The sequence below is a fragment of the Pseudoliparis swirei genome, chromosome 2 (genome assembly GCF_029220125.1).
Source record: "Pseudoliparis swirei isolate HS2019 ecotype Mariana Trench chromosome 2, NWPU_hadal_v1, whole genome shotgun sequence".
Taxonomy (NCBI): Eukaryota; Metazoa; Chordata; class Actinopteri; order Perciformes; family Liparidae; genus Pseudoliparis; species Pseudoliparis swirei.
Window position 1 is genome coordinate 3,855,744 of NC_079389.1, and position 27,778 is coordinate 3,883,521.

At 47.4% G+C, this 27,778-nt stretch overlaps 1 long non-coding RNA gene across 1 annotated transcript in view; it reads right to left on the reverse strand.

The window, feature by feature from the left end:
• Nucleotides 1-2,187: 2,187 nt before the first annotated feature.
• Nucleotides 2,188-27,778, reverse strand: part of LOC130209464 (uncharacterized) — a 41,505-nt gene continuing 15,914 nt past the window's right edge. The window contains exon 3 of the long non-coding RNA XR_008834619.1: nucleotides 2,188-2,264. This is a non-coding gene — a long non-coding RNA (uncharacterized LOC130209464). The remainder of the gene's footprint in view (nucleotides 2,265-27,778) is intronic.

The window sequence follows — 27,778 nt, forward strand, 5'->3', positions numbered from 1 at the left end:
AGGGACAATAGTTTGATTAAAAGAATACATATTTATATATATATGTTTATTATTTTAATCAAACTGTGTAAATAAACATATGAAAACAACTAATTTTCATGACTTTTCCAAAACTTTTGGGATTTACATTTTTTTTCAAGGACTTTTCCAGGCCTGGAAATAACCATTTTTATATTCTATGACCTTTCCAGGTTTTCCTTGACCATACGAACCCTGACAGAGACGGCCGCGTGATACCAAAAGCCTCCAGCAGGTGTTCTTACAATTGTCCTCGGATCAGCTGACAACTGTCAAAGCTGTGTGAAAAAATAAACGCTGCGTCTCCTTCAAGGCATTCCCGCCTCCCTCTCTCTCTCTCCTTCTCTCTCCCTCTCTCTCCCTTTCTCTCCCTCTCTCTCTCTCCCTCTCTCTCCCTCTCTCCCTCGCTCTCCTCTCTCTCTCTCTCTCCCTCTCTCTCCCTCTCTCTCCTCTCTCTCTCTCCCTCTCTCTCCCTCTCTCTCCCCCTCTCTCTCTCTCTCTCTCTCTCCCCCCCCTCTCTCTCTCTCTCTCTCTGCAGCTGACAGTCGCCATTGACAGACTGTGAGTAACATTATAACAGCCTGCTAGAAAACACACGCCTGACCGGGCGAACACGTTCCCACAGGTGTAGAGTGATCAGGGCCGGGGCATTAAAGGGCCGGCTACGTGTTTGAAGGCCGCCGCTCTCCGGTGAGCCGCCAGCTCCTCCATTATTCACATCGCTCGCCTCTCGCCGTGGCCTCGCTTCGCGCACCGACAGCGCTAATCGCAGCCGCCGTAATCGCATCTGATTGAGCCGCGCCAACTGTCCCGTTTGATACGGGGCCCAGACTGAGACCTCTCACTCGGCTCCCCGGAGGTCAAGGGGTCGACATACGCGGACAGACGAGCGCAGACCGTCCCCAGAGCACGGGGCGGGTGACGGAGAGATGATGCCACATGAGAAGAATGGACGTAGACATTCAGTCAGACGGACAGGGGAGACTTTCAGAGAGGGATGGAGAGAGGACGGGGTCAGCAGAGGTCGGAGAGGGTGATAGTGATTGATTGGGTACATCAGCGGGAAGCTATTTTAGGTTTTAATCAACCCTCCAAACATCACACACATGCACACGAAGTATGCACACACCCGAGTGAAGCCAAGCAGAGGACCAACAATCGCTTTTAGCTATAGTGGGATCAACGATTGACAGTGCAGACGATCATAAAAAAAGGTAAAAAATAACCTGCACCAACACAAAAAGTGTTAATTACGAGAAAATTAAATAATTAAAAAGATTTGTAACCCTCCTGTTACCTTTGGGGTCAATTTGACCCCATTCAATTCAATGTTTAACGTCTCTAAACAAATGATTGACATCATTTTTTTGGGGTTCATATTTCATGACTTCCTAATTTATTGGGGACAACTGGAAACACCTAAAATTCACATGATGATATGTTCTCAATGTCCTGAACACAACTTATACATTAATAAATTTGTTTTTCACTGTGTAAAACATATAAGAAATATCAACTTTTTTATTTATTTAAAGGGATATTTAGTTAGTCAACAAACAAACAACCATAAAGTGACACTTAAACTTGGGAACAAATATAAATTCTAATAATTGTCTGGAGGTTTAAATTGCTGGGGTCAAATTGACCCCAAGGGTAAAATATGTTAGTAAATTTGAAGGTAACAGGAGGGTTAAACACTTGTTTGGCCCAATGGGGGCAGCAACAACAAGCTGTTAACACAACACTGATCAGCTTCTGAGTTAATATCGTGAAACAACTTATTCGGACATCCAGTAAATGTGGCGCAGCGTTAGCTTTCATTTGGAGTTGTGTTTAAGGCCACCTGGAAAAAGTTGGTCCAACACTGATTCTCCTTTCAGCTCTGTGTTGGTCTCCTCCAACCCTGGAGGGAAATATTCGGCTCCTTAACGGTTAACTGTTTTTCTTCTTTGTTTTATTTGATAAGGGACAGTGTGCACATTTATAAAAACATTTCTGTCAATGCGCCAAGAGGATATTTCTCATCTGTAGTCCCGAGAGGCAGATGTCATAAAACAAACCTAAAAACATAAGATTACATAAACAATGTTTGTACAATATTTAAACTTTAATTTTTTTCTCCAAACAATTACCAGTGAGAATAGTGAGTACTTTTAGCCATACTAACCAGTTTGTTTTAGTGCAGGTAGTGTATCATGGACTTATCCACGACTCATCATTACAAACAGCTGCTTGCTGCATCCGGGCTGTGAGGGAGAACCAGAACCGTAAAGTTAGAATAACTTTATATAAGCAATGAAACCAGGTGAACTTGAAAAACATGAATCATTTTCACATCAGTACTTTTCAAAATTACTGATTTGACAAACTCTGAAAAATGAAGTTGAATGCTGAAGTGCCTCAAACTTGCATTCTCTCTCCTGACCACCAGGGGGCGACTCCTCTGGTTGTATAGAAGTCTATATAAATGACCTCTATCTTGATTTATTCCCTCAAACATTAAACATGAGTTTATGTCTCAATCTCTAGTTTCAAGTCGACTTATTTTCAAGACTAGTTTTCAGTAGATTTAGTAAACTATGATCCATCTGGAGTCAAACAGACCAGAGAGCAGCGCATGCTTTGGGGCGGGGCTACACGGTGATTGACAGGTCACTCACACGCTGTTGTCTGGTCTGAGCGTCGTCAGTGTTTTCGTCTGAGAACTTTCAGTGTTTTTACTTCTTGAAAGCTAATTGGCCGAAAAATGTCTTATTCAACACTCGCTTGTACTCGGCTCCACCCCCTCACGATACTTCTGGTTCCCAAAAGATAAAATGGCAATAGACAATCGACACCGATGTCCACAAACCGATGGGTGACGCCGCTGTGATTATGTCCACTTCGTACCTCCTGTCCAACTAGACTCTCGGAGTTGTGCTGAAAGCTCGACGATAAACTAACTGGGTCGTCTGAAGATTAACGCTTGGATACAAAGATTGCTTTCATCAATTTCAACAAATAGAACATTGTTGCACTGTTGTTTTTCCTTTCTTGCCAAGGCTTAAGATTTCAGGTTTAGTTCCTAAAATCCAGAAACCTTGTTTCTATTCTGTAAAAACAACATTGTAATAACAACGCTGCAGTCCTCTTGAGTCCAAATGTCTTGCAAGATATTAACCAAATGACCCAAAACAAGCTTCTCAGTGACCCTCTTGCGGCACATATATAGATATATAGATAAATAAATACATATATATATATATGTTTTTATATAACTAGTCCCAGCAGCTCCAGGAGACGGGTTATCGCGTTAGCCTTTAGTCAAATGGCTTTCTGCGTGACGTGACGGGGCCAACGGTCCCGTTTGATGAAGCACTTTATGCTTTTAAGCTTTGACTGTCATACAATTAAGATTCAGATAATGTGTTTGTTTTATGGTTTTGAGATGTAAATATAATCAGGAGCATCTGTGTTGTTTAGAAATCAATGCAGCTAATGTGCAGAAAAAGCAGGCCTTTTGTTGTCGCTCACACACACACACACACACACACACACTTCACCCAGCATGCATTGCTTCAGGAGGCAGGTGGGACACATCCGGCTGTATATCTTTATCAAAACCGAGCCGCATTATCAGAATTGTCATCTTTTACTGTATCCTGTCTCTTTAACATCGTTTTGGTTGTATTTTTAGATCTGTAGACTGCTTGAGATTCAGCACCGCTAATTAAATAGACGGAGGCGCTCGCCACGCCAAATAAACGGAAGACTTTTTCCTAGGAACTCTAGGATAGACTGTCATCTGAACCTAAACACACACGCACGCACACACACACACACTTCAAAACAAAGGGTCCCACCAGCGAGATGTGCAGGATCCGTCCTGATTACTGATTGTCTCCCGCTGACCAGCGGCGGTGTGAGGGAAGCTTAAAGAGACGATGACCGAAACGACAAAAAAAAGGTTTACCTGTCGGATGAAGATGGAGGGAGAAAGGGAGAGGAATGGAATGTGTTTAAAATTGAGTGTGTTTGTGCGTGCGAGAGAGCGAGAGAGAGATAATGACCTACGTGATTGATAATCGATGGCCTCCCCCCCTTCCCCTCGTCTCTTGTTTCTGTTCCAGGGTTGTGTTTAAATGTCGCTGCTCTGCTCGCTGACCTCATTAAAGGATCTGGTTACCCTCAAACAGCTTTTTAATTTAGCCTAATGATTTTTTGCATAATAGATCAGATACTTGGTAAGCCCCAGGGAGCGGCGCTCCTCTTCAATGTGCCTTCATAGTGAGGGGAGCAGAGGTTTCAGGAGAATGTTATTGTGCTATACGTGGGTTTCTGTTGTTGTTGTTTTTGTATTCTTCTTGAGCTCGTTGGCTTCTTATTGAATATCTTTGTTGGTAATTGATTGTGTATGTGAGAACACAGGAGCTATTCTATGAAAACACAGCGCTTAGTTATGGAGATCTCTGAGTGGCATTAATCTGCCGTCATCTGAGCCCGATCTGAATACCAGATTTATGATATTACATTAGATTCATGTGGCTTTCGTGCAAAAGAAAAACAGACAATAAGTGCATTCAAACTCAAAAGGAAGAAGAGTTAGATTTCAAAGATTGCAGATACAACACAGATAAATGAGCAAAAGTGTTTTATTTTAAATATAAGAAGTAAGATGTGAGGTGATGTCCCATCACAAAACACCCAGATGGGGCTAAACTGATTTTCACCTCGATCTCATGTCACACATCACAGTTTAAAGTCAGTCAGATGTTGAGGTGACATAAGTATTTTTAAAGGCTATGTTTGAGGATTTTCTATTTCTTGCCATTTGTCAACAAATCCCATAAAAAAATATTTCTTTAAACAACGACGCGATCCTCCGTACGCAACGGTTGCCTGTGCAGGCTCAGCTGCAGGTACACGTGATTCCTCCGTGCCACAGAGCTCCATCGTTCCATCAAAAAAAGGCGCTGGGGTTTGATGAGCAGATCGCCGCCGCTCGTGGGAAACGTGAAAAAGTAAAACGGGATTCATTAGTCACGTAACGTGCGTCGTGCAGCTGAAGCACTTTGGCGGTTATTCTGAAGCCGAATGCCGATCTGCTCCTCAACCCCGCGGAGTGCTCGTGTTTCCTGTGAAGGCCGAAGTTTATTTTTGAAAAGACACGTTAACGAGCGTAACTCGATACGCGTCGCTTGACTTTTTGTGGGATATGAACCGCTGTATGAGAATACGCTGTTGAGCGCTGTGGGGGGGAGAGGGGTGCGACATGTCATGGGATTTGTTAACCAAAACAAAAAAATAAAGAACATTGCGAATCTTTAAAAATCTTTTCCTCACATTTTCTTCAAAATAAAACACTTCTAAAGTGCGTCATAAAAGCAATAGTCTCAGATTTAGTCCGTAAGCAGGTGGGGGTGTTATGACCAGTGGGGGGGGGGGAGGGGGGTGATGGAGTCCAACAGCATAAACCTCTGTCGTAAACAACCATCAGAGGTAAAGCGAGTCCGCGCCGCACTCAATCTGAGGTTCATATGCAATGCTCCGTTAAATGTCCTGGGAACTTAAAGTATGCAGAGCTCACAGCTCCCTGGTCCACACAGTGAACGACCTGTCACACTCCAAAACCCCGAGTGATGAACGGAGCTCAAAATCAATTTTCTACAAATGTCTCGGGGGGGGGGGGGGGGGGGGGTCAGTCCTCCTCTCCATGTATAGCGGAGTGAGCTGTAATCTTCCACAGCTTCCTGCAGCACTGAGACACCAACGCAAACATATTCCCTTCCCAAACCCACGGCATCACACACACACACACACACACACACACACACACACACAACAAAAACAGTGAGCGTGAGGGGAAGAGACGAGCCCCGTCCCTGATCAGCAGTCACCCAGGCCTCTTCGTCTCGACATGATCACTGCCTGTCATTAGTCGGTCGCTCCGTAAATTATTTAGCCGTGCACATGTTTGGAAGCGTCTAAACACGGCAGACACAACGCCGCGCAAAGCGCTTTCATGCGCCGAGCGACGCGCTGACACACTCTCAGGAAAAAAATCTGACTATCGGAATGAATGAATAAGTAAAGCATACGGGGGGGGGGGTAAATAAATAAGCGAAACAAACAAAAAAACACTTGCCGGGGAGGGAGGGGCGCCTGAGCGTTGGGGCGTAACGACGGCGTAATTTAGCGCTCCACTTCAATCCCCAGTCAAATTAAAAAGGGAAATCTTAATGCGAGTGTCTCTCCCGGCATTGATGTGCTGTCTCCCTGTGATACGGCGCTGCGATGGTAGACTCAATATGTCTGACAGTCTGTTCCCAGACCGGCCTCGCTGCCACTCAGAGCCGAGTGCAGCGCCGCGGTGGCGATTGAACCGGCTCTTTTGGGGAACGGACGGCTTTTCCAGTGGAAAGAGAAACTGCCACGGCTTACCGTGCATGTCGCTTCCTTTCTGCGCGGGTTAGGGTGCGTTAGCATGCGGAACCGTGTGTTAGAATGCGGAATCACGCGTTAGCATGTGGAACCGCGCGTTAGCGTGCGGAACCGCTCGTTAGCGTGCGGAACCGTGCGTTAGCATGAGGGACAGTGCGTTAGAATGCTGGACCGTGCGTTAGCATGCGGAACCGTGTGTTAGCATGAGGGACAGTGCGTTAGAATGCTGGACCGCGCATTAGCGTGCGGAACCGCTCGTTAGCGTGCGTTAGCGTGCGTTAGCGTGCGTAACCGTGCATTAGCGTGCAGAATCGTGCGTTAGCGTGTGGGACCGTGCGTTAGGATGTAGAACTTGCATTAGCATGCGGAACTGTGCAGAACCGTGCGTTAGCATGCGGGACCATGCGTTAGAATGCTGGACCGTGCGTTAGCATGCGGAACTGTGCGTTAGCATGCGGAACTGTGCAGAACCGTGCGTTAGCATGCTAGACCATGCATTAGCATGCTGGAACTGTGCGTTAGCATGCAGAACCGTGCGTTAGCATGCTGGAACCGCGCGCTATAATTTAAAAACCGCGTTAGCAATGCGTGTTTGGCATTTGTGTCAGAACTCAGGGGCCTTGTAGCCGGCGCCCCACCGCTGAGCATTGTGGGGCCTCGGCAGCCCAGAACTTAAGACAACATCGCCGCACAAAGTGGGTAAACAGCGTTTGACATGTTTTCAAGATGATGACATTAGAACAAGCTGCGTTTGGTTGGAAAGCTCTAATATTCGAGCCATGCAAATCATCAATCATGGGAAAAGGGGCTATTAATTATTTAATAACATAGTCTCATTCAAGAATCAATGTCGGGGAGCGGAGAGAGTGATGAGGGAGAGAGAGTGGGTAATATAAAGGAATAGGGAATCACCTCTCTCTCCGCGCCGTGGCCCGTCAGTCAGAAACAACCGCCGCGCCCCATTTCATCTCGCCCAGTTTAAAGACGACTTTGGAAACACTTCATTATCCTCGCGAAACTCGTTAGGTCTTTGTTCCTCATTAGTCCATCGTCTTTTCTCCGGCTCCGTCTCTGTTACTCCTCCTCTGTTGTCCCCCCCCCCCCCCCCCATCTCATATCGCTCATTTCTTCTTTCTCTTTCGACCGCCTGGCTCGGCCGTTTTGAAGTTCGGCGTCGTGCCGTCTGATCTCCGGCAATTACAACCGGGCCAAATCTCTTCCTTGGGAATTCATTATTTACGTTCAATTAAACAAATTCATCGGCGGTCTCCTCAGCCGAGAGAGTTTCGGGGGTAAGTGGTCGGCTGTAACGAAGCCGGGGCCGCGGACCGGCTCAATCAGCTCTAATACAAAGACTCCCCCCCCCCCGGCCCCCAGCACCTCAAAGGTGTTTTCACAGGGTTCATCATTAGTCACTGGGGACTTCTAACGTCCAACAGTGCACCCACTTCAAAGCTCATTAGTATCTATTATTAATGAATTAATATCCAATATCTTTGATAGACCCAGGCGATCGTTAAAAGTTCCGGACTGAGTGTTAACTTCCTTCCAAACCTCATTTGGGTCGCAGCGTCTGGAACTTCCACCAGAACAGTTGGGCCTCAGCAGCTCTCGGTCGCTCCGCTGTGTGCTCCTCCATCCTCTCTCCACCATCTCTCCACCATCTCTCCATCCTCTCTCCATCCTCTCTCCATCCTCTCATGCTCGCCAAACCCGCGGCGTGTCCACGAGGCGTTTAAAGCCACAGCTGGCCGATCTGATAACAACTGCACGGTTCGGGAACAGTCAACAGAAAGTGGTTGTGGTGGTGGCGGGTGGCGGGGGGGGGGGGTCTGCGGTTGCAGGTGAACACGTCGATCAGATTTGAATGAACAAGGGAGCGGCATCTTTTTGTTTTCAGTCATCGCCGTCGTCCGTCTGAACGCACCATCACGTCACCATCGTGCCTGACTCCACCTTTATTCCCACCTCCTCCGGGTACAGCTGATTCTAAGCAGAGCAATAAACACAAATCAAGTCGGAGGTGTGAAGTGTTTCCCGTGACACGCAAGGCAGAAACAAAAGCTTGTGATGAGGCCCGACATGCAAATGGAAAAGTTGGCAGGAAAAAGCAGAATCAGTATCAGTGTATGTTCAGCTAATTAACCAGCAGGGTCGCAGACACAGAGAGGAGTAAGAGGACAATCAGAGAAAACAAGGAGGCGCTGCACACACACACACACACACACACACACGGAGGATCATGCAACACAACACCAAGGGCCTTCTCTGTGCATGTTAAACAATACTCAGACTGTCAACAATGAGGCATAAATTAGCAGCCGTGGCCTCTACTGTATTTATTCTGGTAATTACCTCCCAAGAGGGCACACATTACACACACACACACCACACACACAAGCAGACACCACAGCGTGGCACGACACACTTGCAGTGCACCAGCCCCGTCGCCTTAGACTGTGTGAGAGGGTGTGTGTGTGTGTAGACATCCCATCAACACCGCCTGTGTGTGTGTGTGTGTGTGTGTGTGTGTGTGTGTGTGTGCGTGCACAGAAACATATGCAAGAGGGAGACTTCTCCGTCCCTTTGATTGAGGGCTTGAAACCATCCGAGTCAGGGAGCTGATAGAAGCTCGTCGCTCCGCGAGGGGACGGCAACCTTCCAGACGGATAGCGACTGAGTGATGGACAATTCTGAAAACATTACAGATTGGGATATCAGAGTTCAATAAAAACTGACAAAGAAGAGTGAAACTCAGTGACAGAGAGAGAGAGAGAGAGAGAGAGGGAGTGAGAGACAGAGACAAGGAGGAGGAGGATAAGAGAGGCGAGAGGGAGACAGGGACACGGGCAATGACAGCCACATGAAGTCTCATCTCCATTTTTGACAATGGGGGGAACCGTCTGAAGAGCAAGAGAACAGAGGGAGGAATTTAACTGCTTTCATCTCGTCATAATTATCTCCAAGAAGCCACATGAAAGGGAGAATCTGTGTTTTTTGTTTATAAATTAGAGAACAAGGACATTTTCTGTCAACTTTGATGGCATTTTTTCCTCTGTGCATGGCTGAACAGTCCTGGGCTAATGATCTCTTCTCTTCTTAAAGTGTGTGTGTGTGGGGGGGGGGGGGGGGAGAAAGAGTAAAAAAAAAAATTCTATACAAAAACCCCAAAAACGACTCTAAACACAATTTAGCAAACGAGCGGAGTCGTGTCATATTGCTGAGAGCGCCGTTATCAGAATGTCTGCGATCATTGTGCCCTCATACTCGGAGGCGCCGCCCCGTTCCCTTTGCATTGCGGCGCCGTCCAACGAAACTCACGGAAGACGCAACTCCGTCCACCCGGAGCCAAAAACGTGGCGTGGCCTTTTCTTTTCTTTTGTCTCAAACATCATAAAAAAAAAAAGAGCCGAGGTTATTTCTATTATGATCCGTGCAGTTGGGCTTTCATGGGCAGATCAACAAATGGAGGGTGAAACCGACGGCACCAGCGATCAATAGTTCCCTTCAAGACACGCAGGAGCACTCTGGGTATCCATCAATCTCCACGCCCGGACTGGAAGTTAGCCGCAAACTGGAAATAATAACCGCGGCGGGTTAGTTGGGGCTTCTTCCCGGTGACAGTGTGACATCCGCCGGTTTCCGCCTCGTTTACACGAGCAGCCGAGGGTCGGTTCACCCAAATGACGCACGAATAAATCTAGTTTGTAACTGGGACAACTACACTTCTGAGAAAAGATATTATTACCTTCGCATTGAAAATGCGGACGGTAATGTTTTGATCGCTGTGTGTTTATTTATTTGTATGCGTGTTACTCGCATAACTCAAAAAGTATTAAGCCGAATCGCATGACATTTGGTGGGATGATTGGTTATTATCCGGGGACCATTTGATTAGATTTTGGGATCTATCGTGTCAAAGGTCAAGGTCATGAAAAGGTCAACATCTTCTTTTTACCATAGCGCGGTCAATTTGTATCCAATTGGCATGCAACTAATGCCAACATGTCCATAATTCAATGCCCAATCTTGTGATATGCGAAGGTATGCGCTCTACCGAGTGCCCATTCTAGTTTTCCTCTTTTCTGTTCAAAATAATGTTTGAAAGTCGATTTCTCGTCATATTTATATGGTGATGGCTCAACAAATGTCCAGAGATGCTTTGGGGTAGGGGGGATGATGTGCTTCCACCACTCAGAGACCAGGAACATAGAGCCGTGTATTATGGTGCGGTGCAATACAACTGTACTGTTATAAAAAAAACACGCCATCAAAAGATTCAGTTTAGTTGATTTTTGTGGCGTTCTTCCTCCAGTTTAAGGGTTTTCCTGATGACGAGTAAAGTTTCCATTTCCATTGAGTGTTGCTCAACTTTACGTGTTGCCTTTGTCCTGGAGGACGAACATGAGGAATGCACTTATCTTCCTCCAGATCTGCAGAAGTGTTCTACTTCCTGGATTGTTTACCTTCCTCTTCTTTCCCCTTTTCTGGGAGACATTTCTAGACTCATTACTGCCACCTGTAGATATTGAAGAAGAAGAAGAAGAAGAAGTCCACGGGTGGTCAACAACTCCACAGGATACCGTAACACCAGGGATATCTACACATTCCTTTGTTTTAAGCTTTATATATATATATATATGTTATACATCAGGGGTTTTAATTGAGCGCCAAATTATCAAGCACAAGTTTGGTTATTCAGTCAGGAGGTTCTCAATCATATGTTAATGCCGAGTCAGGAATTTTTAATCCATATTAACTCTTTAACTCTTATAAAATCTTAAAATCACCCTTTCTTTGTTTTCCACACACAGGCTGTGGAGAAGCCTGAATAGCTGATAACGGGAAGCTGTAAAGGGATTTAGTGCAAATACAGAGGACACAGGCGCTGCTGTCCACACATGATTAGTTTCATAATGAACTGAACTGATGCATACATCTACATCCTTTATGTATCTGGGTGTCCCTTCTCTTCCCTGCACCTGTTTCCTCACCTGGCTGCTCATGGACCACTGAACGGCTCACAGAATGAAAGTTAAAGTTAATCACAGAGGAAGAGTTCAACAGGGTGGGCAAATGAAGGAAAAGTATAGAGGAAACAAAATGATGAATTACATTGAAATTAAAATGCATTAAAAAAATGTAAATTCTATTTAATACTCATTTTTTAGATTGTGGACTCTTTAATGAATCTATTTTCTAATTAAGTGACGGGGACATCCTTTTAACATGTACCTGTTTAACCATGGATTCATGGATTACTATTTGTCTTTAAATATTGCCATTTCATTAATTGATCTGCGTAGATTTCTCACACTTCAGTGGGGAAAGTACACCGGTGAATACCGGTTTATACCAGACTAGGGCTGCAACAACGAATCGATAAAATCGATAAAAATCGATTATTAAAATAGTTGGCAACGAATTTCATTATCGATTTGTTGTGTCGCGCGATTATTACGGCACTCAATAAGTCACGGAGTATAACAAAAGTTGAGTTGAGCGCAGAGCAGAGCAGCGCAGGAGAAACAAGAGCGGAGAGGAAGAGGACGGAACGCTGCGTTGTGAGAGCCAATCAGCGCTGAGCTGCTCCTCTGTTGATGAATCTAATTGGCTGCTGCTGCTCACGTGGCGCTGGATGCGGAAGTCATTCACGTAGTCGGAGACATTCACGGAGCTAAGTACGCCTACGGGTGACGTTATGACCCCAGACACCAGGGCGCTACATGTCACGACGTGTGGCATTTCCACAAGAGTATAACGTAGAAAACGTGGTTATTTATTCCGTGGCGGATAGCGGAAAATATTTTTCCACGGAGAAAGGCAACGGAGATAAGCCACGCCGCCACTCGCTGTGTGAGCACTGCGCGTGCAGACAATATTTAACGGAGCGGAGCAGCGCGTGCGCACTGATCGTGCGCTCTTTTAATGAAGTATCGATATTAAAAATATGCGAAATCACATCGTTTTTAACGTACGGGTACTTTGTTAGTATCGCTACACCGTGCAGCGTGACATCAGTAGATGTAGCGGACTAACATTCAAGCTAACCTAACTTCCCAAACGCTGTGGACATCTGAACGCTGATTGGCCGAGACGCGACACGTCTCATCAAAGATGTTTTATTGCGAAGAGCACCACTTCACATTTTTTCCGCATCTCACTGTAATCTCAACGGCAGCGGGCCAGGTGAAAAAAATAATAAATGGGAACGCGTCTCTGATATTGTTCAGGGGGCCGGTCCACATGGGGACCACTGCTCAGGAGAGTAAAGCTGTCAGTCTGTTTCTCAGGCATGAGAATCCCTCACCTTTCGGCGAAATTTGCCGTTTTGAAACCAAAATAGGTGACTTACGTGAATCGTGTAGATCCGAAGAGTTTTTGTTTTGGGGTAGGGGGGGGGTCAATTGGCCGGCCGGCGTTTATGAGATTGGAGTGGGACACGGAGAAAATGTGGAGTGGTGCTCTTCGCAATAAAACATCTTTGATGGGACGTGTCGCGTCTCGGCCAATCAGCGTCAAGATGTCTTCAGCGTTTGGTGGTTTAGGTTAGCTTGAATGTTAGTCCGCTACATCTGCTGCTGTCACGCTGCACGGTGTAGCGATACTAACGAAGTACCCGTACGTTAAGAGCGATGTGATTTAGCATATTTTTTGTATCGATACTTCATTAAAAGAGCGCGGGATCAGAGCGCTCGCGATGCTCTGTGTCAAGCTGTCTGCGCACACTGCGCAGCGCTAACAGAGAGGGGCGTTAAGTGGCGGAATTTTCGGCTTTAAAAATAAAAAAAGATGCCAGAAGTGAAATGTTTAAGTTCAGTCTGTAAAGTTCTGTAACTCTACAGCTGCTCATCCTGATGAACTCGGTATCATCTGGTCAGATACAGACTAATGGCTCCATAGTGTATAATCAATGCTATGATGGCTCCATGTAATTTCATTAATATCTTGTAGGCTAATACTAATATTACTGCCATTTGTTCAGTGTTGAAAAAGTTGTTAAAAAGTGAACCATACAGATATTTTATTTATTACTATTATAGATAAATATACCAGTGTCTTATTTATGGTATACTGTTTTTATGGCATTTTATCAGTATCATGATATTTATGGCAGGTATGTAGAAGATCGTGACAACCAGGTAGAGGCAGAACAGACTCAAGGAACAGACTCAAGGAACAGACTCAATGCTCAGCAGAACACAAGACTTGAAGACTTGTTCACGCCAAAAAAAAAGGAAGTTGGTTCATGAATGACCATATTATACACAATATTACTTTTATTATAGGGCCCGATCACTGACTTGGTGTCAGAATGGAGGACCTATAGATTATCATACAACGTCCAACATCGATGTTCGTGGAAGTCACCAGCACCCCCCCCCCCCGCCTAGCCTTCTCACCTTTTTCACTCCTGACCCGTTTTCATGCCTGGTTTCTGACGGGTTCATCCACATGCTGGCCAGTAGATCTCCAGGACCTTTCCATGACTTTAAACCAAATTTCCATGATTAAACATTTTGTGAAAACTCTGTCTATACGTGACAAAGTGAGAAGATGTAGTATTTAAACTAACAATGAGAATTCCAAAGCATACCGTATATATACCGTGTAAATTAACATTTGAATAAAACAAATTTGCATTACTTTTCCAAATATTTTGGGATTTTATTTTTTTCAATTACTTTTCTAGGCCTGCTAATAGCCATTTAAAAATTCCATGACTTTTCCAGGTTTTCCATGACCGTACGGACCCTGTTTTGAATAAAGGGTTGAAAATTAAAGTTTTTTTGTTTTTTTATCCGATTAATCGATTAATCGATAAAATAATCAACCGATTAATCGATTATCAAAATAATCGTTAGTTGCAGCCCTATACCAGACACTCACCACCCTGAGCCATATGGACCGGGCCCAAGTCCAGCCCGCTCCCCCAGCTCGCCTCTTTTCAGCTCGCCAGCTGCTGAGCTGCAGCTAAGAGGTTCAGCACTTGACAAACAACGGCTATCATCACACACACAATCACACACAATCACACACAATCACACACAAGCGTGCCGTGTCTTTTTTTAGGGATAAGTGCCGCATCTGTGATCTCAAAGTCCGTTGACTCGCACGATAACCGCGTCGGCGAAGCACAAGCACCGTTCGTTCTTTTTCAAGCCGCACAAGGGCTGCGATCATCCGTCACCGCCTCGTTAGAGCAGAGAGGAGCCGGTGGCCCGGGCGCCATATTGCGGCGCCATATTGTGGAAATACCATCACACAGACGGGGAGGCCACGATGTATTTTTTGTTTGTTGCAGATCTCACATAACCTCCGGCCTCTCCTCTTGTGTTGTGGGGTCGTGAAATATCTGCCCCCTCTGTCCCCTCTCCGTCCTGTCTCCGGCCATCTGTGGCCCCTCTCACCTTTGACCTTTCGCAGGGGTCAGCGGAGGTCAGGCGTCTCGGGTTTGGCCTATTGTTGCAGATAAGCAGACAGTCTGTCTCGAAATAATAAAACAAACGAGACGCGCGTACGCTGGTTCGCGCACGGCGCCGCGGAGATGCGTCTGGTAAATAAACTTTTTCACGAGATGCAACAACAAATAAACTACAACTGCTAAAAAATTCCACTCCACCCTGACCAGAGTAAATATGTAGAGAGCGAGAAAGGATTGCATAGTGCACGGGGAACTATCCAGAGACATCATGCAATATGTTAATCCTCCAACAGGGGGGGGGGCGTGTGTTATACAACCGCACAAAACCAAAACAACTCAGAAAAACACCACGGAGAAGTTGTCGACGGAAATAAGACAAACAAGCCGCCGTGGAGAAGAAAAAAAAGGTTACGGCCGCGCACGTTTTTCCCGTTTCTCCGGAAACAAACCCCTTAATTGTAGTTTACAGGGAAGGGGTAATCACTTGTGAAACCAGGCGTGTTATTTTCATGCCCAGAGTGTGAATCCTAAGCAGGCCGGGCGCCAGCTCCATCGCTTCCATCTCTCCGCTGGCTGAATCCTAATGGCTGGATGGAGAGAAGGAGCGCGGGGAGGGAGAGGCAGAGAGAGAGAGAGAGAGAGAGAGAGAGGCTGACAGCGGGGCTTGACATGGGCATTAAATCATGCCCCGAGGAATCCTCCATCCACGGGCTCCTGACAGCCGCGCTGTCATCACGGCCAGGCCACTTCCTATGCCTCTTGACAACACTGCAGCAGAATTAGTCGGAGCATCAGATGTAAATTGGCGCTGTTCAAGGATGATAATGAGCACCAAGATACATGTCGGTGTCGCTGACGGGACGCCGCCGTGATGGGCTGTCCCTCACACCGCGCTCCATTAGGCTCTAATGGTATTCGGGCCAGGTATCGGGCGGGAGGCGAGCGGGAGGGACGGACGGGGGGAAAGTTTCCTGTCGCGATCAGTTTGTTCCATTTGTGCGTGCTGGTTGGCTGCTGGACCCCATGGGTCAGAGGGACACACACACACACACAATTAGCTGTCCACTCGCTTTCACACATACACACTTAACTCTTGTATTATCTGCCAAACGTCCTCAAAGATCCCGCACCTTTACCTCTAGAGTCCACCTCGACGCTATATGTCCATTCCTGAACTCATGTGAGACTCACACACACACACACACACACAAGAGTCACTTCCAAAAATATTCCAGTCCATTCAGTAAAAACTCTTGGCTCCCTAGTTTCCTCCCTCCCTCCCTCAGGACAGTGTGTGTGCATGCAGTGTGTACCGCTTGCTAACATGATGCAGTAATGGTTCCCCTGCCCATGCTGAGGAGGAGGCAGCCAGCGCCTGCCCCAGATGCATACATTTCCCCCCATAATGAGGCAGGTGGCCTCGACAGACGGCTCGGTGGTGTGGGTGACACCGTGCGAGGCTCATGGGCATCTGACTGACAGACGGTCAGTGCGTTTACATGATGGTATAATTCGAATCTTGCTTTAGTCGGACGATGCTATCTTTTGGGGGATCTGCTGTTATCCCAATATACATGGCAGTGAGTAATTGGAATCATTGGCCTTTGAAAGCATGTCATATCCGATACGATAGGTGGCGCTGTTTTCATTACAACTCGTGGTGATACAGCCATTTCCGCTTGACCTCTTCACCACTACCAACAACAACAACAACAACATCAACATTTCGAGAAAGATGGCGAACAGAGAGCAAGGCGAAGCTACATCCCTCTACAATTCTTGCATGATGTTAATAATGACATTATCGTCTCTTTTGACTTCCGGGTCACGACATGGGAGGGAGGGGGGAGGAGGGCGGCGGGATCTCAAGCGTGCGCAAAGACGCAAAGTCCAGTTCCTAATCCAATTCACCGTTACATGCCGCGATAGTCGAATTATCAACCGGATCGGATCGAGTTATCCAGGGGTGTTAATCGGATCGTAGTCGGACCACACATAGTCGAACAAAGGTGTTTACATGAAACGGATAATTCGATTTCAGTCCGACTAAGCCAGTTCTTCGAATGCATGTAAACACGGTCAGTGCCAGTCCCCTCTCTCTCTCTCTCTCTCTCTCTCTCTCGTGCTCTCTCGTGCTCTTCCAGCCCTCTCTCTCGCCCTCTCTTTCCCTTGTTCAGTGCCTTTTTCTGAGTTTCTGCAATCGTGTGTGTCTGTCTGTCTGTCTGTCTGTGTTTGCGCGTGTGTGTTTCTGCTGCTTTGTTTCACTGTGGGGGTTATGGGCAAATTCTTCCGCTCCGCGGCAATTTCACATGAAGATAGCTGAAGGTCATTAATTTAACTGCCGCTGCCGTAAGAGAGTAAAACTCACTGTAATTAAGAGCGAATAAATAATTGATTACGTGTATTTTTTGTTGTTGTAATCGGCTCCTCGTTACTCCTCTGCACGCGGAATGCTAATTGATGCTGGGAGTTAATCATCAATTCACCGTGAAGATGGAAGTGGACCCAGAGAGATGTTGGAGTCGTGTCTTTAAAGAACCAAGGTCAAGCGGAACTTGAGCGGTCAGTTCTCGGATCGCTGCAAAACGCCCCGCCGGCCACCTAATTGAGAGTATTTAGCAAACGAGCACAGGAAGTGGTAAAGGATTAAGCCAGAGGCCCGAAGCAAGAGCATCCATGAACACGGATTCCCCAAGGTCTCACTAAAGACTAAAGATTAAGACTCCAATCAGAATGGAGGTCTGGCAACAGAAGCCGCCAGCTGATTAAACATTTTTTTCTTTTCTTTTTAAATCTTCATCTTCTGAAAAAAGTGCTCGCAAGCAGCTATTGAGAAGGATTTTTTATAATGTACCCACTTTTTCATTTGGGGGTGAAATATATTTTCATTTTTCAGAGGAAGATACAAAATAAAAAAAAGTCACATTATTTTGGAAAACAGCGTCGAAGATTCAGACGTGCGGTTTGGTAACGGTGATGGACATACGGCTCATTTCAGTTCCGCCTCGAGTCGTTTGACGGTCGGGGTCGAGCTCGTTCATTGGTCCAATTTTTGATGACCAGGAGGTCAGAACACCCAAAAAATCCTGAAGCTCAAGACCAACGGGGTCTATAGTCTCAGTGACATCGCCCGCGGGTTTCTGAGGCGCCGCTGTGAAGCTAGAAGCGGGGCTTTCTCGTCCGGGCGGCTTGTCGGGTCTGAGGTGATGCAGCAGAGATGACAGCGAGCGGCTCGCGACCTGAGACGGCGCCTTTTGCTCAAAGGGACACGCCCCTTAATTATGCATCACGTCAAAAGCCTGAATATCATTTTGTGACAACGCGAATGTTGAAGGGGTTTCTCCTTTTTGGCTTTTGTATTTCGACCGAATATTGTCCAAAGTCCAAAGAAACACCAATGATGATACTTTGAATATTGCTGACAGAGTGAGAGTGTTAGAAAGAGAGAGAGAGAGAGAGAGAGAGAGAGAACAGTAGTCCCACTCTTCTGGTAGGCTTCATGTGTGAGCTTCCTTCATGGAGTCGTGATGTGTCCAGCAGGGAACAAAGAGCCAGACTCCTCTTCGCACAGGACCCCTTCTCGTCTGTCTGTCTGTCTGAGGGCGTCCTCTGGCTTGCCTGAATTAATTGTCTACAACAGCGCCAGGCCCAGGGCAGCTGTGTCAGCACTTTGAGAGCCTTGGCGAAGGACTGCGGGTGTTAGCGCGTCTGGTCTGCGGGCCCGGCGCGCGCTCACGCTCTGACAGTCCTGTCAGGGGGAACCAGGAGGCGGGGACGCTCCTCGGCTCCTCTCACCAGGAGCCCGTGTGATCAGCTGCCTCTCGGCAAGAGGCTTTCGGGGGGCACGGAGAGGCGAGGAAACGCTCACTGTCGAACATCGCTGGAATATCACAGAGATACAGAAATAGATCCTCGGGGCAGTGGGGGGGGGGGGGGGGGGTAACTGAGGCGATCTGGGGACTCACAGCCCACTAAATGGTCATTTAAATGAGGCTTTTTTTAAATTGTATTTTCTGTACAGCAAACCGCTCCCTCTGTTCCTGGAAAGACGCACCGCGGCGAGCAACGTGTTTATTACTTTATTTGTTTGTGATGCGTTGTTGTTGTTGTTGTTGTTGTTGCCTTTGAACGCTCGCTCCCTCGCGTCCTCCCCCTGCTTTCTGCATGTTTAATGTCCCAGTCGTTCAGGCGGGGAGCGACTGCTGTGGCGTTGTCTTTCAGGAGCCGAGAACTCTCTGTTTTCCAACCAGGTGTAACTGATATCGACACGTCTTTCAATACAGGCGGGGAAATATGTTATTGGAAGAGACGTCTTTTATTCTCCAGAACTTTACATCACACGCCATCCTGGCCGAGCGCTCTGATCTGGATCCCTCTGTGGATAGAGGGGGGGGGGGGGGGGGAAGAGTGTGTGTGTATTAAATAAATAAAGTCCAAAGACAAATCGATTAACACCAACGTTTTTCTTTGGAGGAAACTAGACTAGAAAAAAAAGTGATCCGGAGCTACCGCAAACCGGTACGCATATCAAATGTCCGACTGTCGACGCGGACGCCTTCAGGAATACTAAGTTCAGAGTCCAGACGGCGGGAGGCGGGGAGCTTTGTTTGATCAAGATTTGCAGGAACAAAGCAAGAAAAACAATGAGCGCGAACAAAAGAAAGAGAAGATGTTGGGTTCAGGCCGTCTGGGCTCAAAAGGAGAAGGCATGATGGGATGTGAGCCACGCCGGACGAAGAAGAGGAGGAGAGGAGGAGAGGAGGGTTCTCTCTACACGTTGCCGTGGGAGTTTTTTTTCTTTCTTTTCAAACTCAGCAACACTTCTCCTGAGCGAATGTTGAAGCAGAGTAACTTTTCCTCGCCCTCCGGCCGCCGCCGCCGCTCCCGGGTCTCTCTTCCCGTTTGAACGCGGATGGCGCTCGGCGCCCCGGGCTCCGGACGAATAACACCTGGACCAGAGCCGGAAGCTGCTGCGGTGTCCTGGACGAGTGACACAGGTGACAAGCTTGGAGCCGCACACGGGGGGAGCGTGTGTGTGTGTGTGGGGGGGGGGGGGGGGCTGGCTTAGATGTTTCCTCTCTGGCCCGGTGAGCGTGATTGTATCTTGGACCAGCTTAATACATATGAACGCCGGGCCGGGGGTGTTAGAACTTGAGTGTATAGCTTGGCTCCGGCGGTCCAAGGCCTTAGCTCACTATCACACACACATACACTTTTCACCCTCTCGCTCTCCCCTGGTTTTTCTCTCGCTCCCTCGCTCCCTCGTGGCCTTTCATCCTTTTGTCGGAGTATGCATAACCGTTGAGGGAGTGCCAAGCTGGGCTGAGCCTGAGATGCTGATACAGTAGAAACACACGCTACCCCTTTAATGAGTACACACACACACACACACACACCAATTTCCACCGCTCGGCTATTAGGCGCCAAGAACAGGAGGAAAACTATTTGAAAGTGAATTTTAGATTTCCGGTCGTGAAGCTTTGCCTAGGAGTGGCAGCCCAAGCAGAGGAGCAAGCAGTGCGCACACACACACACACACACACACCTCAGTGTTCCCGGCTCTCGCACAGCATGGATGATCAAAAGAGGCCAACGGCTGCCGACCATTATGCCAATGACACTTTGAGTAAGGGTCCAGAGTGCACAGCGACATGACAGCCATTAGGGATTGAAAGTGGGACTTTAAAGGCGGCTGAAGGACAACTGTCAGCGCACAATCAAAGGCAGGAAGTGAAATCTTCATAATACATCGCGCTGTAAAAAATATATATTCCCCCCGCTCCGGCAGTCTCTCTCAACCGCGTGCGCTCAAAAGTATCCCATCTACACAGCTATGCCACTCCACCTCCACCTCCACCCCCCATCCCCCCCAAAACAAAACATGAAACAGCCAGGAACAAAGGGTTGATGAGGGGAGTTCAGAGGCTGGCGCTCTGTAAATGAAAGCGAACAGCGGTGTGGGGCCATTGTATGTGAGGGTGGGAGACAGATAGATCATTAAGGACCGGCCCGGGTTACAGTCAGAGCCGAGGACTGGTGGAGAGAGACTCCGCCACTGCACCCCCGCTACCCCCCAGCTTAGATCCAGCTGACGAGTGTGACTGAAGCCGCATGGCAGCACCATTACAACTAATGGAGCTCTGTGACTGTCACTGAGGAAGACCCCAAACTTTTTTCAAAAGTGCCAGCGGACACTTTGTCGCTGCCCCCAAAAAAAGAAAAAAGAGAAAATCAAAGACAAATATATATAAATAAATAAATATATATATAAATATACATATATATATATATAAAGCTTAATGTGTTTACAATCGCTGCAATAAATAAAATCAACCGGGGCCAGACAAACTCCCCCGTCTGCCAACTTTGATTTGTTCACTCATGGTTTAAAATTGACAAAACAGAGGGCGGCTTTGTGTGTGTGAGTGTGTGTGTGTGTGTCGCTTCAGTGCTTCTCATTGGTGAGATCGAGGCCTGCTGCTGGCACTGACCAAACACTCAGCTTGGCAGAAAACTGCCTCTAATGTGTCTCTCTGTCGTATAATCAAGGATTTCACACTAAATCTTTGATCTGAGAGAACCCTCTCTGTTGGGAGAATCCTCCAACCGCTACCCCCCCCCCCAATACACACACACACACACTCCATCTCGGATCTCTGATCTTCCTCCAATTAATGATGTCAAATGAGTGTGTTTACAGGCTCATTAGATTACTGCTGCAGAAGTAGAGCACCGCCCTGCACCGCCACACACACACACACACGTGCATGTACGCACACCCGGACCAAGACTCTCTCTGTCTTGACACGGCCCCTTTGAGGGAAGCCTGATGGCAAAGCACCAAAGCACCACTGCCACCGCAGTCATAGCTGTGGCTCTCTGTGGTAACGGAAGTCCACACACACACACACACACACACACACACACACTAATGTCCAACCCAGCTGGACCAGTTTGGAGGCAGTTCAGGGCCGGTTAGGCCGCAGCCAAATAAAATCCCTTGAAGAGCTCAGAGACACCGACCGAGGCCAAGGCCTGGGGACACACTGACAGGTGTGACCGCAGGTAGCCACATGGATGGATGGATGGAGGGATGGAGGGATGATAGAGGAGAGGGAAAACGCGAGGAAAAAGCAGCAAAGCTCATCGAATGTTTCATGTTTCATTCATCAACGTGTTCCCGGCTTGTTACCATGCAAAGCAGCACCTCCACGTGAACCACAGCAGCCCCGGGTCCAGAACATCTTCACGGCCTCAACTGGGTAGGAGGTCACACCCCCCCCCCCCCCCACCCACCCACACAGCGCTCTCGAGGGGCCCCCGCGCTCTGACCTTCAGCGCTCGCCCCAAAAAGGGGGCTCGCACCGGGGCCCCCTCGCTTTTTTTCCCCCCCCGACGTCTGTAATTATGACACTAATGAGAAGAGCGAGAATCAGAGGGCTGCGCGCGGACAGGAAGGCCGGCTTTGACGCGCTGCTTCAATTACAGAAGCGTCTGTCTTTGTAGAGCCCGAAGACGAAAGGGTTTGAGAGGAGTTAAGAGGATGAGGGTGGGGGGGGGGCAGATACGGCCTCTGTAATTCATATTTAATATCTGCATCTGTGTTTTTTTGCAGCACCTAACGGCCAACCGGTGATGTAATCGCCTGCGTAATTGGGTTGTAACGATTGTTAATGCATGAATAAATGTGCAGTGAGATTTCCCTTTTTTATCTAAAGAAAAAGAGAGGGAATGCACCAAACTAAAACAACGATGATTAAAATCCCGTTGCTGACGTTGATCCTTTATGGATTATGCACCGGACATTTTCCACTGAGCTGCGTCAGTCTAAGAGTTTTCTTCTTGAGGAGTTCGGCTACAGAGAGCATTTCAAGACAGGCTGTGTGTGTGTGTGTGTGTGACACTGTGACCTCAGCTGGAGTGACATAACCTGTGGCAAGAGAGAGAGAGAGAGAGAGCGAGAGAGCGAGAGAGCGAGAGTGCTGGCTCAGCAAAACGCCGCTGTGTTTAAACAGTCACTCGAAACATCACAGCGCTCGCACACCCCGAGGAAAACACAGGTTCACAGACCAGGAAGTGATACTGACAGTGACAAATACCTCTCGGGTATCACGCTCTGCCCATCAGCACACACACACACATACACACACACACAGCCAGAGTTGGCACATTACTATTCTATTGTGGTTTAGCAGCACTACTTTTTTTCTTCCCACTGGGAAGTCGATAAGCTAGAAAATCACTGCATTTCCCTCACACACACACAGATGTACTCTTCTTCTACCTTCAATGCTCCTGTCCCCTCCCCACACATCTGACTGGGGGCGATAGTCTTCTCCGTCTTATTAGAGTCATTACTGAGGCCTTTAAAAAAAGAGAAATCGTATTATTTTGGGGCCTGTATGTTTTAGCCCGGGCATCCTTTTCCTTTCTCCTACCCTCTGGTCCTCTCTTATCTCGTTACACACTCTCCAGGCTTTGTGGTTAAATTATGTATTAAGGTCAATGTCAAAACACGGAAGATGTGTAATCTGCAGGGAGTTTCCTTGTATTCATTATTACAGCGAAGGCTGAGCACAACTGTCAGCCAGCCGCGCTGCGCCCAGCATGGAGGCTCATGCGCTCAGCGGGGCCCCACCGAGGCCTCTCTCTTCCTCACTCTCCTCTCCCCTTCTCCACCTATCCCTTGGCTCTCCCCCCCCCCCCTCTGCCCCTCCTCCACACACCCTCTTCATCCTTCTCCTCCTCCTCCCGGGCGGACCCCTGATAGATTTACCCGGCTAACCCGACTCACTTTGGGATCTCCCTCTTCCACGGCGCCGATCTGAGAGCTGTCAAGTGCACCTGTATGTGCCGGTGTCATGAATCTGAAGGAGGGTGAAAAAAGACAGAGGGGGGGAGAGAGAGGAGGGAAGGGAGAGAATGAAGGAGGATGGGGATGTGAGGGGGGGGGGGGCGTCATGCCATCCACTTTAGGGAATTTTGTCTAATCTGGAATCATGTCATGGATACAGGGAGGCTACGCAATGCACACACTGATCCGCCAGCGTCCTACGTCTGTGTGTGAGTGAACGGGAGGAGGAGGAAGAGAGAGAGAGAGAGAGAGAGAGAGAGAGAGAGAGAGAGAGAGGGGTTGCCAGTGTCTTAGGTTCCTGAGTCGAGGTAAGCGTGGCGTTATGTGATGACAGGACAAGCTCCATCATCTCCGGGGGGATTTGGACTCGGGGCGTTCGCTCTCCGCCTCCCAGCAGCTCGACTGTTTGACCCTCTTTCGTTTCCTCAATGCTGTCAAATCTTCTTCTTCTTTTCTTTTTCCTCCCGTGTCAGGTGCGCTCTGACGGCTGCAGCCGGCCGGACGCCTTCAACCTCGCCGGGCTCGCGGGTCTCGTCCCTCTCGCGGCCCGCGGGGGCCGAGCGGGGGTTTTGATGCATGGGGTCCGGCTCGGTCCCGGCCGGTGTAATTATCTTCCCATTACATTAATTGAGTTAGGCCTCCGTCGCATTCACCACACTAACGGCGTTCCACGGAGGAGAGCGCTCCTCCATCATGGTAACCGTGTAACCATTATGTCTGTAAGGGATAATAACTGCTGTTATTATCAACCACTGACATGCAAAGAACCACAAATAAACAACAAAGGCCGACACGCTGGAATGAAATAAACAAGCAAGAGAGGAGAGGAGAGGAGAAGAGAGGTGAGGAGAAGATGGGGAGAGGAGAAGAGAAGAGAATAGAGGAGAGGAGAGGAGGGGAGAGTAGAGGAGAGGAGAGGAGAAGATAAGAGAATAGAGAAGAGGAGAGGAGAGGATGGGGAGAGGAGAAGAGAGGTGAGGAGGGGAGAGGAGAGGAGAGGGGAGAGGAGAGGATGGGGAGAAGAGAAGAGAATAGAGGAGAAGAGAGGAGAGGAGAAGAGAATAGAGGAGAAGAGAGGAGAGGCGAGAGGATGGGGAGAGGAGAGGAGAAGGGAAGAGAAGGGAGGAGGAAAGGAGAGAAAAGGATGAGAGTATATAGGAGCATGAGGAGTAGGAGAGGAGAGAATCAGAGACGAGAGGAGAACGAGAGAAGACAAGGAGAGGAGATGAGGACGAGGTAGGCGCAGAGGAGGATAAGGGAAGAGGAGAGAAGAGAAAAGGAAATTCAGTTTGAATTCCAGCTAAAAAAGAAGACGGGAACACAGCAACAGGCGAACAAAGCGGGCGACCAAGGTCAAGGAGTGAGCGATGGAGGGAAGGTCACGCCACTCGGCTGCAGCCAGACGGGGAGGCGGTGAGGCCAGGGTCGGCTTCGCCTTTTGATAAAACACACACGCCCTCTCCTCCCCGGCGGTTGCATCTTCTCCCTCTCGGCCTCCCGTGTTGTGCAAAGGAAAATGGCTCCTGACTGCTGGGCCTAATTAGCGGCTGCTCGCCGACCCGCGCCGCGGCCTCGTCAAAACCGTGATTCGATATGATCCCGCGCCGGCCAGCGCCTCACACTAATGAATACTAATGAGTAATTATCACCGGCCCGTTGGCGCGCCGGCCCACTGCAGGGACACATGTTCACGCACCCACTTGTGGAGGCAAAAACACACACACACACACACACAGAAAGGCTGTGCGGGAAAATACAACTCTCCTTGAAGGGATGCAGAGAGGAAGCCGAGAAGCCCTGGAGGTTAAACTAAAGTAACACCGAGCAGCGCCGCTGTGCGCTGACCCGTCAGAGGGCTGTTTTGATTGGTCGTGACCCGCGTGAGGCCCAATGTGCGTGCTGTGGCGTGTTAACACGACGTTAGCCGGAAACGCCACGTTCTGGTGACGTGATGGAACACGTCGGCGATTGGAGGCCTCCCCCCCCCCTCCCCAAAGCGGCGAAGCGACCTCTGACCTCCACTCAACCCCCCCGTCATGAAACATCTAGCAGGGGGAAAAAATGGTGCTGCCATTTTCATTTTTTAGAGCCATTGGATGATAAGATCATTACAGGAATTCATAGATGTGGACAAATGTGTCAATATACACTACCGTTCAAAAGTTTGGGGTCACTTAGAAATGTCTTTATTTTTCAAAGAAAAGCACTGTTCTTTCAATAAAGATAACATTAATCAAAAATACACACTATCCATTGTTAATGTGGTAAATGACTATTCTAGGTGGAAACGTCTGGTTTCTAATGAAATATCTCCAGAGGTGTATAGAGGCCCATTTCCATCAACTATCACTCCAGTGTTCTAATGGTACATTGTGTTTGCTAATCGCCTTAGAAGACTAATATCTGATTAGAAAACCCTTGTGCAATTATGTTAGCACAGCTGAAAACAGTTATGCTGGTGATATAAGCTATACAACTGGCCTTCCTTTGAGCTTGAAGTTTGAAGAACAAAATTAATACTTCAAATATTAATCATAATTTCAAACCTTGTCAATGTCTTGACTATATTTTCTATTCAATTTTCAATTCATTTGATAAATAAAAGTGAGTTTTCATGGAAGACACGAAATTGTCTGGATGACCCCAAACTTTTGAACGGTAGTGTATATTGATGTATTTATCTGATTTGTAAACAGAGGATATTTATAGCCTTCGCGGTATCAACTGGGAGGAGCTTCACTGATTGCCCATGCTCATGCTGCTCGATGCTCCATTGTCAGTATTGTAAGGTTTTACTCAACCAGTTGAAAGTTATGATTCAGCTCCGGCCTTCTGAGACAAGTTGTTATGGGTTAAAGTATCCAGCAGGGTATAACATTATTAAAATGACATTGCTGTGACATTAGAATGCCTCAATATTCACAATACTAATAATATCTAAGAAAGGACTCCACCACTTTAGATGCTTTACGTGAATTGTTTTCCTGATAATACATCTTTACTTTTATGATTCCTTTCGAGGCGTGGACACTTTGACTTCGATAAAGACTCCAGTTAAGCTAAAGTTGGTTATCACAAAACCGGCAATCACGTCAGCAGCTAAAGTTGCCCAACGAGGGCAACGTGCTTTTATGCTGAAGAAGAAGAAGACGAAGAAGAAGACGAAGAAGAAGAACAACAAAATCAAGAAGACAAAGAAGAAGAAGAACCAAAACAATAAAAAAAACAAGAAGAAGAACAAAAAGTACATGAAGAACAAGAACAAGAAGAACAAGAACAAGAAGACCGCTTTGAGATAAAAAGACGGATCGTGTGCTTCTTTGTGAACATGTGAAAACGATGACATCGCCCGAAATCATAATAATAATGGTAATAATATAATGGTAATAATATAATCGTAATAATAATCATAATAATATAATCGTAATAATAATGGTAATAATATAATCGTAATAATATAATCGTAATAATAATGGTAATAATATAATGGTAATAACACAATGGTAATACTATAATCGTAATAACACGGTCATAATAAGAGAAGTAGCATCAGTTGTGTGATGATGAGCGACTGAACTCTCCGTTGAGTGATTACATTACATTACATGTCATTTAGCAGACGCTTTTATCCAAAGCGACTTACAATAAGTGCATTTCAACCTAGAGTACAAACTAAGAACAACAAGAATACAGGAAGTAACATTTCCTCAACATAGTCGAACTACAAAAGTACCATAAGTAAGTGCTATCTAAGTGCCACTGAAGTGCTAATCTGTGTTTTAATCCAGATATAGTCGGAAAAGGTGTGTTTTCAGTCTCCGACGGAAGATGTAGAGACTTTCTGCTGTCCTGATGTCAGTGGGGAGCTCGTTCCACCACTGAGGAGCCAGGACAGCAAACAGTCTGGATTTCGAGTGATTAGCTCGAGGTGCAGTAGTCACAAGTCGATTGGCTGTTGCCGGCGGAGCGACGTGTCGGGGTGTACGGTGTGACCATATCCCGGATGTAGACGGGGCCCGATCCGTCTAGAGCACGGTACGCCAGGACCAGTGTTTTGAAGC